A 13,023-nucleotide genomic window follows, 5' to 3' on the forward strand; every position below is an offset into this window, starting at 1 on the left:
CGTCAGACGCAACCGTGCTATCACTCGGTTAACCCCGTCTTTCTATTCGTGCAGACACTAAGTTTACCGAGGTGGATCGCCATTTTGTATTATTGTGAATTTCCGTTGTAATAAATATCGTAAAAGTTTCGCGTTAGGATCAAATATATATATATATATTACTTGTTAGAAATTCTAATTAATATGTTATTGTGCCACATCTTATATTAATTTATAGAATATGAATGTTCGTAGTAAATTTAAAATTTGAATGGAGTCATCGGTAAGTTACCATTGTGTAATACACAATTTTTTCTTGTTAATTGTGTTACTTAGTTTTTTAACTTTTAACTCAATACATTAAGCAGAAACATTTAATATTCGAATGATATATTTCGGGTTTTATAAATAAGTTGTTGGAAAATTTGAAATTCGTTCTTACAAACACAATAAAAATCGTAAACAAAATCATTAGGAACACTAATCATATTTAACTACTTTGTGAAATGTACAATTTGCTCCTATTTCATGTAACAGGCAATGAAAAGATCGTATATAAAACAAATAAAATTTGGTTAGCGTAGATTTTTCATTTTTTTCGAATAATTCGATCTCATTGCTAATATAAGTGCTTGTCGAATTAATTAAATTGCTTTATATTCATAAAAGATGAAATAAATTCTTATATATTTCTTATGGAAAGCAAAATTGTTCTTCTACAGATTACAAAATAACATTTAATAAAAAGTATTCGAGAATAAATAAAGTTGTTTTTTTTTTCTGTCACAACTAGGTGCATAGACACACTGGGCATCTTTGACGTTGCTCTTTATTCGGGAATATCTTGTGGGCCGATATTCGTTTTGGGTATGCACCCTTCTTCTGTTGGCTTTACTTTTGACAGAAGAGGGGCGCATGCCTGAAATGTGTGTTGGCCCACAAGATATTTCCAGATAAAGAGCGACGTCAAAGATGTCTGGTGTCTATCTATGTACAGTACCTAGTTGTGACAGAAAGAACAAATTAAAGGAGACACGGTTACAGAATAAGCTACAAATAAATAAGTTTCTATTTTATGAAATAGTTCATTTCTAAGTTGAATTTGATGCATAAAATATTGTACAAATACCATACAATAATTTTTATTTGACAATGGTGTTATTTGTGGATTGTTATGGGTTGTTTATAATGATCCACATTGCCGCTATATAAAATAAATAAAAAAACAAACCTTTAAATGTTTTTTTATTTTGCTGTTTTGGTTAATGTTACCTTAGGTAGACAAGATGGTGGTGGCTCGTCTCTAATTCCAGCAAGGAAATAGTGGGACTCATGTTCTAACCTAACCTAACCTAATAATTTGGTTGCTAATAATTATGGTAATTTATTAGAATAGGTTAGGTTAGAACGTGCATCCCATGTTTCCTTGCTGGAATTAGACGAGCCGCCATCTTGGCTACCTAAGGTAACATTAACCGTGATGATAAATACAGTAGAGCATCGATTATCCAACTCAATTGGGGACTGGGGTTAGTTGGATAACCGAAAAGTATGAAAAAATACATTATTAGTATAGTGTATTAGGCCTTGTTTAAATACTAGCTTCCCTTTCAGGGTCGAGCCAGTGCTGCCAGCTAAAACATGCAAAAATTTAACAAAAATAATATTAAAGTAGCCAAGACATAACCAAATATTGTAGCGACACATCACTAGCGGACATTTGAATTTGCCAACTAGAAGACGGTTGGTTAACCAATAAGTCGGTTAATCAGGGGTCGGATAATCGATGCTCTACTGTACTTGTATATTGATCTTGGGTATACTATAGATTACCACCTATGGAATTTCGGGTCTTTGGGTATATATCTGAACTCGGGAGACCGAGACGAGTTCAACGATATCCTATTTTTGGACCGGAGACAAAAAATAAAAAAGTTGTTATACTATTTTCCAGCGATCGCGCGATGATAGGGAGTTGCGTCGCTCTCTCCGATAAGTCGGCCTCGCTATCAGCGATCGGGAGTCGCGTTGCTTGCCGTTAAAATTGCCTTTAGTAGACGTTTTCCCCCTTTTTTTACTTTGTTCAAGAACTACCGTGAATCAATAACTAGTGACGTTTAGCACATGGCGGCGTGTGGTGGCTCCCCTCCGGGAGGTCAGTCGGGAGCATGAACAGTGGGAACGGCCGCCATGTTCGCTGCCATAAGTAACATTAACCAAAATGGCAATTGCGCAATGATCAGAAGTTGCGTCACTCTCTCCGCTCTCGTATCGCATGTTTAACCCTACTGGAGATGACTGTAGTCCGACGTCATTGGTTTGCAGACTTTATTGCAAGATGGCAGTACTAGCAACTATGGTGCCGTCTTCATGAGAGCATTAAAAAAGTATGGTAACTTAAAAGTATGATAACTTTTTTATTTTTCGTGTCCGGTCCAAAAATAGGGTACCGTTGAACTCGTCTCGGTCCCCTGAGTTCAAATATACAGTAGAGCGTCGAAAAGTGGAACGCCGGTAATTGAAATGGCCGGAAACTGGAACGATTTTCAGTCGGACTGTGTCGTGCTGAATCGAACGTTTTTGATACTAAATTTACTTCTAAAGTATAATTTTCATGTTTTTTATATTCTTCAATATATTTATTTTGCTTGTACAAAATGCAGAAATAATTTTTAACGATAAGATAGCCTCGATTATTATTATAAAAATTTTCGTTAGGCTTAAAATCGACGAAAATTCAACACGAAGTGACACGCAATGGAGAAAAATTCAACAGGAAGCGACACGCAACGAAGAAAAATTTGAACATCGGACAGGTTAATATATTTTTTCATACATAATTGGAAATTGGAAAAAATTACTATTTGGAACGACCCCAGTCCCCAATTGGTTCCACTTTTCGACGCTCTACTGTATAGTCAAAGTCCTGAAATTCCATAGGTGGTAATCTAAAGTACACCCTTGATCTTGAACTGGATTATTGTAAATACTTGAAGACAAAAAACCTATTCTGGCAATTATTTTTTAATTCATCTAATGCTTTTGGCTATCTGAGTAGCCATGTTTGGGATCAAACACATTTCAAATAGAATTTTTTAATGTTTAAATATTGTGTTCTAAACAAGAATTATTTAAATACATAAAATTGAATAAATTGAGAATACAAATAAAAATTTTATTTACTTTATTTTTACTCTTATTTTTATTTATTTTATTCTGTACACCTTTGTCAATTAACTTTTTGTAAGACTAACTTTTTTTGTAAAAGATCTGGTTTTTTTTTCTATCAGTCTTGGTGTGATAAGCCCTCTAAATTGTTAGATCTTATTTGTTAGGCTATCTAACTCTGTCTAAATTAAAGTTGTGGGCTAAAAGTATTGTTTATTATTATTATTAATGTTGTACATGTTTATATGTATTCTCAATTTAATCAATTTTATGTACTTAAATAATTCTTGTTTAGAACACAATACTTAGAATTTTAACACAAAGAATTCTATTCAAAAGGATCCTGAAGATGGCTACATAGATAGCCAAGAGCGTTAGATGAATTAAAAAGTAATTGCTGGAATAGGTTTGTCTTCAAGTATAAATACTTGATTATGGTAGATTGTGTACAGTATTTTCTGCAATTTTGTTTACCGCTTTGAATTTAACTAGTTTATTTGTTGTAACAAGTATATTTTAATGTTTTGAAAATATAAATAAATTAGTTAGCCTACTTTAGTTTTTTAATCTTTTAAAAAATGTTTTATGATGTGATTATCTATTTCTATTTTTGTTTGTATGAACAGCTATGATTTTATTTACAATATATTTAATTACTTGCTATTGAAGCCTATCATTTGTATCGGTTACTTTCAAATTTGTTAACAATTTGTTTTTGTTTTGACTTTTGAGGGAAGAATTTTGACTTCAATTGTTACAAAAATTTATTTAGAAATAGAAGAAAAATAAATTTAAAAAATTTAATTTAGAAAAAAAAATCTGATGAGGTTTTTTAAAGAATTGTCTTTCTTCTAATTTCTCAGTTAAATAAAAACCATAAAACTAAATACCAGCATAAAAGAGGTTTTATGAAGTTTACACAGTTGTGTTTTCAGTTTAAATTCTAAAAGAATATTATATTATGTAATATAATTTGTAAGTATTAAGACAATACTATATTTTAGGAATAGACATTTTTACATAGTTTAAATGATTCTTGAAATATTTTTTCATTTTCAGATCCTTGCGAATACAGTATCAATAAAGAACAATAGAACAGACAAAAATTTCTTTTATCATCTTTGTTCTTTATTCAAACTGTACGAGGGCTGTTCGGAAAGTTCGCGGTCTCAAATAGAACAACAAACAAAATAATGTTAATACTTTTTTATTTTTCAATGTAGTCTCCTTTATTAGCAATGCGCTTATTCCAGTGATGTTCTAGCTTTTTTATGCCATCACAATAGGTCGATTTGTCAAGGTGTGCAAAATACTCATTCACTTCAGAGATGACTTCGTCATTTGAGTGGAATCTCTTTCCAGCCAAGAATTTTTTTAGGTTTGGAAAAGGTGGAAGTCACTGGGGGCCAAATTAGGTGAGTACGGTGGATGTGGAACTAATTGGAAACAAAGTTCGTTTACCTTTTGTTCAGTGATTCTGGCGGAATGTGCAGGTGCATTATCGTGGTGGAACAGAATCTTTTTCTTCTTCAAGTGTGGCCTCTTTTCTTCGATTTCTTTCTTCAGTTTTTCCAAAAGTTCACAGAAATAGACAGCATTGATGGTCTTTCCTCTTTCTAGGTAGTCAATAATGATGATTCCTTTAGCATCCCAAAAAAATCGAGGCCATCACTTTCCCCCGCTGATGGAACTGTCTTTGCCTTCTTTGGTGATGGCAAACTGTGATGTTTCCATTGCTTCGACTGTTCTTTTGTTTCAGGAGTGTAGTAGTGGACCCACGTTTCATTAGTAGTCACAAACCGACGCATGAAATCCTGTGGGTTTTTCTGATAGAAGACCAAACACTCCTTTGACATCAAAGTGCGAACACGTTTTTGCTCGGCAGTCAGCAGATGCGGCACCCACCTTGCTGAAACCTTTGTCATACCCAAATTTTCGGTTAGGATGTGGTAACTCGGTTGACAGAGATGCCTGTTGTCTCAGCTATCTCACACGTTTTCAAACGGTAATCTGCTAACACCAAATCGTGAACTTTGTCGATATTTTCTTCAGTGACAGCAGTTGACGGCCGTCCACTGCGAGGGTCATCTTCCATGCTCTCTCTGCCAGATCTAAAAAGGACTGTCCATTTTTCCACAGTGGTGTACAAAGGAGCAGACTCTCCCAAAACTTCATCCATGTCAGCTTTGATTTGAGATGGGGTCAACCTTTTTTTCGTCAGGTATTTTATGACTGCACGAGTCTCCATTTTTTCCATTTTTGACAAAGCATGTGCACACTGACTATCTGATAAGCTGTTGTGAAAAAACTTTACGGCAAATCAAGCAGAAATTCGTATCGTATCTTTAGCAAAGATGACTGAATTATTCCCGCCAAAAATTAAATTGATCGCAGCGCCGCATATAGGCAAGGCCGCGAACTTTCCGAACAGCCCTCGTATTTGTAAGGATCTGAAGAAGGATAGGATATCTGAAAAATTTAAATACAAATAAAAATATCAACTCCTAAAATATAGTGCTGTGATATTATTAAGTTGTCTGTCTAGAAAAAAATTATACTTCATATTGGCAGTTTATATACTTAACAATTTACAGTATAGTTTTAGAATATTTTCCTTATATATTTGAAATGCTTTATATTTATTATAAAATGCAATGTTCCAATTTTGATTTCTATATTATATCAACTATATTCTATATCAACTAATAGAGGTGGGAAAAAAGCCAAGTGTTTAATAAATAACAGTCTTGTGTTTAGTGCTCAACATATCATAAAACACAGTTTCAAGAATATTTATTTTTCTATATTATAATTTAAAAAAAATTTTTGCATTTATTTTTTTAAAAACATGCAGTTTTTTTTTTTAATTGCTGAAATTTATAACACTGGTTGTTCAGAGCATGAGAAAACTTATGTAGCAGACAGTAAACTATTGTAATTTTTTATTCAAAAATATTTTTCAAATTTGTTCTGATAGAAAAAAATGAGGTATGAGGATAAAAAGGAATCATTTCATAGTTTTTTAAGTTTTAATTTTAATCCAGAAGAAATATCAGTTAAAATTGCAAAACAAGAAAAAAAGGAACTTTTAAAAATTTACTAGCTATACCGTTTATCTTGGAAGATTATTTACCCTTTGTCAGAAAAGTTCCAGGACAATTTTTTTTAATTGTGTACACGTGATAATAAAAAACAATAAATTGGTGTTTAATTGTCACTTGGTATGTGTTCTTACTCGACAATGTTTTGGAAATGTTTCTGTGCAAACTCACTAGGTGGCAGGGTTGGCTTAGCAACAGTTTGCATTGCTGTTGGAATAGTTGGAGTGATACAATGGATGCTGATTGTGAACAAAGAGTGAACATTAAGTTCTGCATTGAGCTCATGACAACTCTACTGAAATGTGGAACATGATTAAGCAGGCGTATGTGAGTGATGCACTTTCAAGTAGCTGGATTTTTGAGTGGCACAAAGGGCTTCATGAAGGCAGAGATTCAGTGCAAGACGATCCCAGAGCTGGCCACCCGTCTTGCACATAGCAAGGCAAATGTGGAGCGTGTAAGGCTGTTACTACAAGAAGATTGTTGTGTAACTGTGCATATGTTATCAGAAGAACTTAGTTTGAATTGTGATGTGTGTCATAGGATTTTATGCAAAGATTTAGGGAAACAAACTTAATGCAAAAGTTGTCCTTCACATACTGACAGCTGAACAGAAAGATCACAGACTTAACAATTGCTGCTGAACCATTGGACAGAGCAGAGCTAGACATAATTCCACATTTGTGTCAAAGATTATTGCAGGGGATGAAAGTTGGTGCTACCAATATGTTGGTGCTCCAACAGGCTGTGACGAATGAACTAACAAGCATCACACTTGAAACATCTGCTTGCTTCAAAGACCTCCAGAAACATTGGCAATTGTGTATAAAAGAAAGCCAAGGGGACTACTTTGACGGAGCTAGCATCATTACTTGGTAAATTGCAATTTTCTAGTTTTTACGAGCTTTGTCCTGGAACTTTTCTGACAAAAGGTGTACTACATATCTTCTGTTCAAGAACAAATGATTACTGTTTCCCCTTCATTCTTTTTGAAAATAATGTTCAGTTTATAATTTAATTACCGTATTTTACGGACTATAAGATGCACTTTTTTCTTCGAAAAATTGCCTCCAAAATTCAGGTGCGTCTTATAGTTCGTAGCGTCTTATAGGTATTTTTTAAAAAATTGTTTAAAAATTAAGGTGCGTCTTATAGTCCATAGCGTCTTATAGTCCGTAAAATATGGTAGATATCTTCTTTCACACTCTTTGATTAAAAAAATTTTTAAATGCATTATTTTTCATTTCAAAACTAAATTTAGAATAGGTAAGGGAAAAAAGTTAAATATGATAACTAACTCCTTCAGACCTGATTTTTTTCTTCTTTTTTCAAAAGAAAAACAATGTTTTTTGTGTTACTAGATGATTGGGAACATAAATATTCAACATACAAAAAATCATATTTTATTTCAGGTTTTATCAGCCTTTTTTAGGATGTGCAGTACATTACAATATACAGTACATATGATACCAAAAGATGCTAATGAAACAAGTAATGTATTAAAGAAGGTCTGTGTTAAAGTGAAAATAAAATACATTATTTTATTACCATTGATAATGAAATTCAACAAACTAAAACAAATGACATTTTTTAATACAAAAGAATATAACTTTTTTTTTGTATTTCTTTGGGTAACAGTAAAACTATTATTCCAATTATTCTAATTTTAATCTTGATGGAATTTTGTGAAACACTTTCTACCTTTTTATAAACAAATGAATTTCTACAGTTTTGAAAATCATATGCTTTCTCTTACATCTCGGCAACTTGCATCTGGTAGCTTTCTTATTGTCATTCATCTTCATTTTCAGTTCTATCTTTTGTGGAATTTTTTTGTTCATTTTTACCTCTAGTAAGTATATTTGCACCAGGTCTAGAATCAACCTTGTCAGCAGAATCTGCATTAGAAAAAATATCATCATCATCTTACTCACAACTACAATATCTTCAGTGTCAGAAAGATCGCCATTTTCTACCAAATCAAGTAACTTTTGCCTGTGGGTAGAGTTTGTCAAGTTGTATTTTTGTCAGGACATGTTAATCTTGATAACTTAGCTGAAATACATAACTTTTTATAAACATGCATTTTTAGCATGCTCCACTATAGTGGTGAAAGGGCTTATGTTAGGACTTTTCTGTGTCTGTCAGATGTGCACATGCATGCTCCATTCAATCCATTTATTACATAGTCCATGTGCAATGACTTCACTTTCATTACCTAAGTGTTGTGTACCTAAGTATTCTGTTCAGTCCATTTATTTCTCATGTCCATGCACATGTGCAAAAGAGAACTGAACATACCAACCAACCGAATAAAAAGGATGAAAAATTTGCCCAGTGTTTTTTAAGTTTGTCACTACATTGTGTCTTCGAAAGAAAGAAAGAAAGAAAATACAGAACACAGTTTCCTCAAGATAGGAATAAACATACAATCAAACATCTAGAAAAGCTAGAAATATATAAAGCCCAAGAAAAAATGGGATGTATCAATCATAGGGACGCGGACTCTTATCAACTGCATGGAAATCGTTTTATAAAGATAAACAATAACAACGTACAAGGGATGCGGCCACGTATTTTTGTTATATAATTTTATTCATTTATTCTGTAATATATGTATATTAGGCATCGTGCGCGATATATTTATAGTTGCTCATGCGCATTTATTATTTTTTCGTATTTAGTTGCATGTATTCCATTTTATCGTTCTTTTATTAATTTGAGTTGTAACTGAAGAAGACCGTTAAAAACGATTGAAAACGTTTTTAATTTATTAAAACATTTGTTGCTGGATGATTAAAGGTGCAAATTTTCATATTAATCCATGGTAAGTTGTTGGGTTTCTGAATTCAAGCCTGATTGCACATACACAAGTGATGAACCACATTCAGGGTCCAAAAACTGCTACCTCCATAATAGGTTGTACCAAAGAGTGATACCTGTCTTACTACTACTACTATCTCCAGAAATTATGGATAAAATCCATGACAGTGTTAGAATATTGCCAAATCAAAGTGTGTGCAATTGAGGAAGCTGTGGGCATTTCCTATGAATGAGTAGTTCATATTTTGCATAACAGATTGGGTTTAAAGAAGTCTGCAAGACTGTTGCCACATTTGCTCAGTCCAGAGCAAACATGCATTTGAGCCTGAATTTGTATTGAGAGTTTGGGGTTGTTACGGAGAAATCCAACAATTTCAAGTGACAATTTGTAACAATGAATAAGACTGGCTTTACAATTACACACCAGAAACAAAAATTCAATCAAAATAGTGGATTGGAGATTGGAGTAGATTCCAAAGTAGGCGAAGACCGTTCATTCGGCTGGCAGGGTTATGACATCAGTTTTTTGGGATGCCAAAGGAATGTTGTTAATTGATTATCTTTAAAAATAAACTGTCAGTGACCAATACAATGCAACACTTTTGGACAAGCTTTGAGCTTGTCCAAAAGTGGTCCAGGAAAAATGCCTGGGTATGATGATAAAGCATTTCATCATGACAATGTGCCCAGTCATTTAGGTGCAGTTGTTCAGCAAAAACTAACAGAAATTAAGTTCAAAATTCTTTCACATTCCCCATATTTCCCAGATTAGCTCTTTCAGACTTTTACCTGTTTCTGAAACTCAAAACATTTCTAGCTGGAAAGAGATTTTAGTTCAATGAAGATATGATTGAGGCTATAAACAGCTATTGTGGGTGCTTGGAGAAAATCACTTCTGGGAGGAAATTGAAAAGCTGGAGAAACGTTGGATAGTGTGTGTTAAGATTCAAGATTATGTTGAAAAATAAAGCATAACTTGGAAATCATTTATTTTGTTTTCATTGTCATTCCAGAAACTTTTCAATCCACCTTCATAAGAGAGTTTTTTCCAGGTTTTAGCACTTCCGAAAACAGGATCAGTCTTAGATATAATGTAATATATCATAATATGCTAGTTATTATTTGGTATGTGTGCACTATTTTGTGTAGATCTTTTAAAATAATAATATGCTGTTTCTGATAGGTTGTCTTAAAGACATTTGATTTCTGTCAGGTTATTTCAGCACTTATTTGGAAGTGCTGTTTGCACCTCAATGAGCTGGCTACCCTCTTGTGGGTATCACCAATGTTCCCTCTCGGTTTTTTTGTAGATGAGTGGAACTTATACTTTTCTGAGCAAAAATAATTTTTGCTGAGCAGATTCTGAGCATATATAGGCCTATATATATAATCTTATTTTTTCCTATAAAAATTAAAATAATTATAAAGTAGAGATTAAAATTCATTTTAAAACATACTTCCATACAAAATATTATCTTTTGTCAATGATTTAATATATTTAATCGAAATATATGTAGCAATAATCATGTTGCAGACAGAGTGAGAAATAAGTAAACAACAATTCAAATCAGTGTGCATGCTTGCCTGCGCAGAACATGAATTCTTATGCGTGGCCACACAGCTTAGAGGGACACATTTGATATCACTGACAATGTAAGTGCTGATTTCTTGGACTTTAATATTTCTTTGTAGGGTTTGTTATCAGCTCTTGATACTTTTAACTTTTTTACTAATACTTTGTTAATGCTGTCAAAGAATGGACTATTGTTATTCATTCTAAGCATTGGAGACTAATTCCTGGTTTAAAATAGAACAAGACATTTCTGCCTAACCTGCTCTCTAGTGAACTAAAGATTTATTGTCTTTTGACAAGAATCATATTCACTTTTTGGTTGGTGTTGTGACTGGTTTTGGTTACTTTTGTAAACATTTTTGCTAACTGAATTTTTGCTTCTTGGCTTTTTGCTGCTTTTGCAGATCTGCTGAGGGAGACACATTTGTATCTCATTTGTGAGTGTTCAGATCTTTGCTCAGGCAGATTTATCTCCTTTTTTTTTAGCCCTAATGATTCTTTGCTTTCCTTCACAGGTCTACTTTTTTTAAGAGATTAGATTTATAAAGTAATCTCTTAGGTTGAGCTGCATTTAGCCTGCTAGCTTCACCTGTATAATAAACAATACATCATAATTAGTGATATAGTGCAATGCATCTTATTTCTATGTACACTGCATTACTACGAATAAACTACTTCAAACAACCTTTACTCTGCAGTAAAATTAATTCTTTACTTTAACGTTTTCGGTTAGCTTTACACTCAAACCTGTTTTTGTGTGGTCTTTTTTTGTGTGATTTTTTTTATATGTGCAATGTGTTTTGTGCAATTATTTTTGTGCAGTATATCAATTTGATTGAAATTCATATACCGCACACAAAAAATCGCACAAAACAAACCTCACAAATAAAAAATTGCACAAAAAAAGACCGCACAAAAACAGGTTTCGGTTAGCTTTACTAACCCTCTTCAGGATTGACCAAAAAAACCGTTATTTCGAAAAATACGTTTGAAAAACTCTTTACAATTTAGAATGCTTTTAAACTTTCCGGCTGCGCAATCTCAGATCATTCTTTCACAGCTGCATACTGGCCGCTCTCCAAGCGGAAGGGATTCGATATGATTCTTTAAAATTAATGCTCCACGCCTCCGTATATTTAAGTTGCCTTATATTTGCCACTTTCTGTACAATTTTCGCATCGTCCCAGTTGATAGACACCTCGTCTGGATCCGCTATCGCATAGTTGGCTAACGCCGTAACTGGTTGCCTGCATCTTACATTTCTTTTATGTTCCTCTATCCTTACTGCCAGTGATCTCTTCGTGGCCCCTATATAATACAGCTCCGTATTCCGCCTTTATCTTGCACTGGTATTCTGTAAACCCCTGGAATTTTCATTCTGTCTATGGCCGCTTTGTTGTTTCGTAGCAACTGAAATACAGTAGGGTTCCTCCTGTATGCTATTTTTTTATTCTTCTCTATTCCTATTCTTCTATATATGTTGCTTAATTGAGCTCTATACTCCATTATGGTAAATTCTCCCTTTTCTTTACGCTCGTTATTACCTTTCTCTATTTCTTGCACCAACTGTTTTATTTTGCTACTCTTTATTCCTATACTTTCTGCTATTTTCTTGATGTACTCTACCTCCCTTCTTGTGTCTTGCATCCTGCTACAATGCATGTATGCTCTTCTAAGCAGTGCTCTGAAGGCTGCCAACTTGTAGTTCGTCGGGTCATGGGAAGTCCATGGCAAATATATGGCAACTTAAATATACGGAGGCGTGGTGTATTGGCAAGTACAATGAAAAAGGGCAAAGCATTAATTTTAAAGAATCTTATCGAATCCCTTCCGCTTGGAGAGAGGCCGGTATGCAGTTGTGAAAGAATGATCTGAGATTGCGCAGCCGGAAAGTTTAAAAGCATTCTAAATTGTAAAGAGTTTTTCAAACGTATTTTTTGAAATAACGGTTTTTTTGTCAATCCTGAAGAGGGTTAGTAAAGCTAACCGAAAACGTTAGAGTAAAGAATTAATTTTACTACAGAGTAAAGGTTGTTGAAGTAGTTTGCGTCTTATTTCTTTGTCACCAATTCATTTCATCGTTTTAATGATTTTATTGAACCTGTATTCATCATAATAGTAAATATTTAAGAGGCAACTTAGCTCAATTTTGTTAATCTGTTACAATAACATCATAACTAGTTTGATAAAAATCACAGAAAAAGTTGTTCAAGAAATGTTGCGTTTCTGATGCTTCAAATGCCGCTGAGGATGGTTGTATATAGAAAAATAAAAGCATTGAATGCAGTATTGATTCAGAATAGCCTAAAACAAAGTGAATACCCTACTTTAATACAATGAAAAGACAGTGGTATTTATTGCACAGTAACTTACTGTATT

General features: G+C 33.4%; 1 protein-coding gene across 1 annotated transcript in view; it reads left to right on the forward strand.

Moving 5' to 3' along the window:
• snama (something that sticks like glue) overlaps nucleotides 1-13,023 on the forward strand; it is a 133,701-nt gene continuing 120,678 nt past the window's right edge. Inside the window, 1 exon segment of the mRNA XM_067286829.1 lies at nucleotides 1-262. The gene's annotated coding sequence lies outside the window, so the exon portion shown is untranslated.

Source organism: Centruroides vittatus, unplaced genomic scaffold, assembly GCF_030686945.1.
Source record: "Centruroides vittatus isolate TY-2023 unplaced genomic scaffold, ASM3068694v2 scaffold_386, whole genome shotgun sequence".
NCBI classification, from domain to species: Eukaryota; Metazoa; Arthropoda; class Arachnida; order Scorpiones; family Buthidae; genus Centruroides; species Centruroides vittatus.